Genomic DNA, 7,103 nt, shown 5'->3' with positions numbered 1-7,103 from the left:
CACATGCAAACAAAGAAACGGCATTAAAGATACATTTATTGGTATGATATTCCCTGGATAGAATACACACGCACACACATGCACAGTCTATGTAACCTCATACACACACACGCACACACACACAAACAAACACACGCATGATATAGAGAAAACCGTTCTTTTCTAAGGCTTTTTGTTACATAAAACCAAGCAAATGTATGGAATTTGCCCCTGTCTTGTTCTTATTTTGCAATAAGCAGAATTACAACATATTTTTGTATCTTGAATTCTTCTCCTTTTTTTCTTTCTTGGTGATTGTATTTTAGTTAAAATTTGTTGTATGTAATATTCTCCCCTTTACAACGTCTATTGGTAGGTAGGTAGGTAGGTATTTATTTCCGTTAAAAAACATATACAAAATATATACAGTTTTAAACGGCTGGAAAGCCCATATTCAGCGGTGCCGCCATGGCACCACTGGTCTTCCATTGGGTCCAGTTACATAATAATCAAACAAGGCTTTATACAATATGAGAGATTGAGAGAAAAAAAATACAGGGCTTGAGGTAACAACATACATAACATTACATAGTCAAACATTACATAACAGAACAGAACTATTACATTCGCTTGTATTTGCTTTGTAAACCTTTCATACTCTAACTTGTCCAGAATTATCGAAAACATTTTTGTTTCTTCGTCTTCATAGCTGAAAGCATCTTTTTTTTTTTTGTCCCCGTGTGTGTAAATAGATACATCGATATGCACTGAAATAGGCCTACATTTCGATGCAATTCAGGAACGAAACTGCGTGCCATAACCATGATAAAACTATAGATATAACATAGATGAAGTTTAACTGATGTTTCCCTTTGGATGATGTTCGTTATTCCGAAGGTTCGTTCTCCGAAGGTTCTTTTATCCGAAAAAAAAAGGTTCGTTATTCCGAAAGTTCGTTAATCCAAAAGTGAAAAAAAAAATATCGTTATTCCGAAGATTCGTAAATCAAAAAAAAAAAAAATGAAAATAAGGTTCTTTATTCAAAAGTTCATCGGTCCGAAACTAAAACAAGGCTCGGAAATCCCTCCCCCCCCCCCCCAAAAAAAAGGAACCTTCGGAACTGCTCTCTTTTTCACTTTCGGATATAAGCGAACCTTCGTAATGACGAACCTTATTTCATTTTACAAACTTTTGGAGTAACGCATCTTCGGAATGACGAAACCTTCTAATATCAACCGACGAACCGTAACCCTCCCATATGGAAAGAAGAAATTAAACATAAAGTTTCGTTTTGATATCAACGTGCTCCAGTTTCTACGGTGTCTGTCCGTCGAGGTTGCTTTTTCTCTCCTTCGCGTTCTTCATCTGGATGGCTTCTTGGAAGTCATTGTCTCTCATGTTCTCGCTTACTTGTCTTCAACTTTTACTGTAACATTTAGGGCCTTTTCCGTTGTCCTTATGTTTGCATGACTCGTCTTATCAGTCACTTGTCGGTTGCTAAATCTCTATGAACGGGTGTCCTTCTCTTATCGTTTTCATACTATTCAATTAACCCATTCGAGCTCACGACCGCATATTCCTTTTGGATGGTTGATGTTACAGTGTTGCTGTTGTTTTTTCCCTTTTCCAAATAATAGTCTTTGCCTGTGTTTGAGACTTATGATCGGGGATGAATCGCAAGACGTGGCGACTCAACCGGGTAAATTTATATAGTTATATTATAAGACAAAATTTGAAATTGAAAGCAGAATGGGGATTAAAAGTAAACCCATTGCATAGTTTTAAATGTGCTGGCAACATTATACAAGAACAACAAACGATTCAAGCAGGTAAATCTATATTCGTATTAAGATAACATTTAAAATTTTCAACAACATGGGCATTGTGTCTTAACCCCCTGCATAGTTTTAAAATTGCCCGACAACACGCAACAACATCAAAGTAGTGTGATAATCAGCTTAAAACAACGGAAGGGACGTGCTGCATTGAAATAATACATTCGGAAATAAAGTATAATGCGATGATCCAATGTGCAATGTACAATGACGAGATGTCACACGCATGCGCTCCGGCTCTGAGAAGAGTCCCTGCGTACTTTGAAAAGGGAAGAGATACATTCACGTTGAGATTTAAAGGGTTAAATAGGTCGTCATCGACGAATCAAAGGGACGACTCAAGGGGAAGCTACAGCCCTCCCTCGCTAGGTCGATACATCCCTAATTTTCATGGAGGCTCCTTTGCCCCACTCTATTGTGTCGATACATGTAAACCCATCATGTATGACGCAGTTCCGGTGCTTCCCTATAACATCAGCTCGAATGCATAGTCTGTTCTATGTGATATGCTACTCAGGTGCGTTCAGACTGACATAAATATTACATGCACTTTCAGATGTTTGACATTACAGCGTTAATTCTTTTTCTTCTCTAAATCCTTTTCTCGTGGAAGTTATTTTCTCTTCCTTTAAGGTTATCATCATCACTCTAATCTTTCATAATCGTTATTATTCTGTTTGTTGCTAAAGTCCTTTCTGCATGAAATTAAAACTGTGCAAGTGTACTCAGTTTTCCTTCTCCTTTATCCTACGTACAATGATCTGTCATGTCCTCTGTAAAGTGTGGAATGATCTCCCAGATGATATCAAGATTATGAGTTTTGATAATTTCAGGTCTTATTTGAAACAGCAGCAGTTGTAGTTTGATATCCACTGCATTATATATCATATTACATCATATCAATTATCATAACGTTTCCTATTATGTTACGCGATGAGTACTATTGACATTTGTTTTATATCAATCTCTTGTCAATGTCTGTATTTTTTTTAATTCATGATATGCTGTTGTAGATATACTTTTCTTTTTCTTCGTGATTTTTTTCTCTTTTTTGTTCTTATTTCAATCATTGCTATATATTACGCTGATACTGAATCTATGTTTCGTTCTGTTATATTGTATACATGCACGGACTTGCGGAATATCAGCCGATGGCTGAGCAAGTTTCCTTTTTATTACCGTGTTGAAATAAAATGAAAATGAAATGAAATGGAGTCTTTAATGACGGAGTTGTGATACAATTCGTACATCCTGTCTAATGTAATCGTAAAGCTTCGTGAAATCGTTAGGTTCCATTATTTTATACATACTCTACAGTGCTTCCGACTGGGGACATATTTCGGTGAAAAGATTTGTTTTCAATAAATCTACTTAAACTTGTTTCAATGTAGAAACAAATGAGATAAAAAAAGAAATAAAATTCAGGTGGAGCTAAGTTTCTCTCGAAAAATTAACAGTAAAAATAGTTGGTGCGATAAATCTAACTTCGACAAGCAGTTATATCTTACTGCGAATTTATTTTATCATTGATGTGAACACACATATTTTGCCGCCTTCTCTGAACAGTCTTCTGTCCAGCTAGATGTCGGTGAGTTGCGCCAAACTGAACGTGCCCTCGTGTGTATGTGCGAGCCTTGGCTCTCGATCATGTTAAAGACGAACCTAAGGTTTCATTCTTACTGTCGTCCTCCTAAGGTTTCTTTCTACCCTTGTTTTGCCAATAAAAGCGGTATACGCCCTACGCCTCACAGGAGACATGTTTGTTGTTTACTGGCCATTCTCTGATCTTTTTTTTCTTATTATTTTTTTTCTGTCCCGACTTTCCTTAACTTATCATCAAAAGGAAGACGATTTCTGCCAGTGTTTTAGAGTTGTCAGGAAATTGAGGGCTTTTGCTTTGTGTATGTGGTGTGTTTTGTGCGTGTGTGCCAGTGACTTCTATGTTCACGTTTGAATTGTAATGAATTGACTCCCCGAAGGGATGAAACTTTGGAAAGATTAAGTTAAGAATGACAACCCGCACTGATGAGTCTTCGGCCCGTTGGCCACACGCCACGCATCACGGGTTCGTCTCTCCACCTCCCCGCTCCAACTCCCTCACTGTGCTTGCTTCGACCAGTCGACTCTCCGAGTTTTAAAACTTTGTAGAGTTCCGGCGCGAAGACGTTGTTGGTGAAATTCTGTCCAGTTTGATATCCTGAAATTAAGAAAATTATGAACGGACAGTCCCTCACTAGTATATATACAACTGATAGTCCAAAAACGTTCATTTTCTTTGCAACCACTTATCTATCAACACCGTTGGGACGGTAAGAGCCGTGGGGTAAGAGAGGAGTGTTTTGAGCGTTTCATCGATTCTTTGTAAAATCATGTCAAGCCTTTGTGATCTGGATGTTTCATGCATCGATTAGTATCGTTAAACACGGATATTCATCACACCCACACGACTATGACACACCTCATATAGTTGACTGATGGAATAGGTCCTTCGCCCACACGCATTGTCTGTGCTGTATTAACGTTTTGCGATATTATTACTTATCTTCAAAGATTAACCAACATGACCAAAATGCTCAAAGATCACCCTTGTTTGATGGTATTCAACGTGACCATTTATCACCCATCAGTACATTACCAATTGTCATTGTCTGAATTAATATAATAATAATAATAGTCAGTTCTTAGAAACGCATAATACCATAAGATAGTCTCTATGCAAAATTGCACCCGTAAACGTGCTTCAATTGTGTCACACGTAAAGATGCAAAGTTGATCCTATTTTTCTTAGAATACACGACAATATGCTCAGTAGTCGTATTGCGAATATTAGATGACATGAACGACAAGGGAGACATCGTATAAAGCCATAGGATCTGCCCTACACTGTTTGATGAGGGGAAGAATACAACTCATCTGCACGAAGAGAAGTATTAGACATACCGGTATACATTTTCGTGGTTGTCGTTCCGAGAGAAAGATAGATATTGGATGAACAAAACAACACAAAAACCCCCAACATAGACAAAGAAACGCTTATTTGAATATTTCTAGGATTTGTCAAAATTTGAGGCTCAAACAAGAAGGGAGAGAGAAGAAGAAGAAGAAGAAGAAGAAGAAGAAAGAGAGAAAGAGAGGGAAAAGAAAGAGGAACATAACAAAGGGAGGGGCTGCATGAGATGATGGTAGCCAGGGGTGTAAATGAGAACCCCTCCCCATGTTTGTCCCCCACTTCCAGTTATTCCCGGATCATGTAACCGCGCTTTCAAGCTCCGGGTGGCTATAACAGCCTTGTCTCTTAATTCCAAAAACACTCCCAAATTTTCTTTTCATCCGAAGAAATGCACCCCGCTGGTGTTTCCTTCCAAATATAATTCGAGAATCTTGCTCATTGCCACTTTTCCCTTTGCAATAACCGCCAGCATACACACAGAGAAATTACGGTTCTAATTTGCACCCTAGAGGGTGCATATCGTTGTAACACCAGCGGCTCCATTTAGGGTTCTATTTTTTGGGGTGCTTATTTAGCACCCTATATTTAACACCATATACGGTGCATATTTGCACCCCTCCATTGGGTTCCCTTTCTGCACCCAATGGGGTTCATATCGTTGTAACACCAGCGGCTCCATTTAGGGTTCTATTTTTTGGGGTGCATATTTGCACCCCTCCATTGGGTTCCCTTTCTGCACCCCATAGGGTGAACAAAAATTCAGGTGCAAATTTGCACTCTTTCTGGTTCATATCGTTGTAACACCAGCGGCTCCATTTAGGGTTCTATTTTTGGGGGTTCTTATTTAGCACCCTATATTCAACACCCAAAAAGGTGCAAATATAGACCCCTATACAGGGTTCCTCTTCTGCACCTCATACCTGCACCCATTATGGTTCATATTGTTATTGTTGTAATTTTGCACCCTATGGGGTGATAAAGTCACCGCAATATAGGATGCAATACAATTTGCACACGTCTCTATATAGGGTTACCTTTCTGCACCCCATATGGTGAAAATTATAACCTTTTCGTTAAAACCAAAATAATTGTATATTATGGATGCCTTCACTAACTTCACAAACAATTACCTAAGGTCTACTGGATGCCTTCACTGACTTCACAAACAATTACCTAAGGTAACACTCCAGACATGACGCAAAATAGCATGCATAGATTTACACACAGTTTCTCAGTCAATTAAATCCACATTCTTTCGAAAACTGAAGTCAGAGACTTCAATTCAACAACAAATAGAACATAAACATGATGAATACAGTGCATACTTACATATAAATTATTAACATTTTAATATATGTTTCATGGAAGAGGGACAAGTTACCAGCGATTTTCTTTTTCATGGTTTACTTTAAAGTGAACATCAAATATACATTGTATTTCTCCAAATTCTAATACGAGATGCATATTTTGTCATAAAAAGGGCAATGTAAATCAAAAATGTATGAAATTTGGTCAGTACATTGAATAAGAAAAAAAATATTCGTTCTTTCCATCAAATGATTACTTTTTCTTCTTTTAAAGGAAGTTACCACATTGAAAAAAGCACTAATTCTTTTTATTTAAAAAATCCCTGAAGCTTGTGCAGAGTAATAGTGAACTATGTGACAAACATCTTTCACATTGTCCTTCTACTTCTAGAATGGATCATAGATATGTACCTTGAATTTACCGGTACATCTTAAGGTAATCAAAAGCACCTTTATGACGCTCTTAGACATTAACAGCGATATGTCAACTCTGATTTCTCGTACACAAGTTATTGCCAAAACAATGAAGGGTATGGCAAAGTTCTGCCATATATATTTGAAACTCACTACTTGTACTGACATATTCCATCCAATTCCAAGCTTGAGAGCTTGCGAATGTGCCTCATTATACAATTAGTATACTTCACATTTTGTTTTTCATATACAATTACACCAACGATAAGAAAGGTGAAAAAAAAAAGAATCAAAAATGAAGAATGCACATCTAAATTTGGTTACTTTTTTATGCACACAGCTAAAGATATGTCCCAGTTATAAATCTTGGGCAGAATAGCACATCTGAAAACACTTTTCATTGCATCAAATTAACATTAACAATTCCACAGAAAATGTTACCTCAGAAAGGGAAAATAAGGTTAACCAATCAGTGGTATGGCAAACTGGACATAAAGAGGAAGGAATATGTCTTGTGAGACAAGTTTAAAAACAATTTTTGTTTTATATATTGTTTTTTTTTTCAAGCGATGGAAACAAGAAGCACATTGTACTCAGTAGACCATAAATATAATTACA

Source organism: Diadema antillarum, unplaced genomic scaffold, assembly GCF_040938485.1.
Source record: "Diadema antillarum isolate AM-2024a unplaced genomic scaffold, OU_Dant_1.0 scf00000192, whole genome shotgun sequence".
NCBI lineage: Eukaryota > Metazoa > Echinodermata > Echinoidea > Diadematoida > Diadematidae > Diadema > Diadema antillarum.
This window is presented reverse-complemented; position numbering follows the sequence as displayed.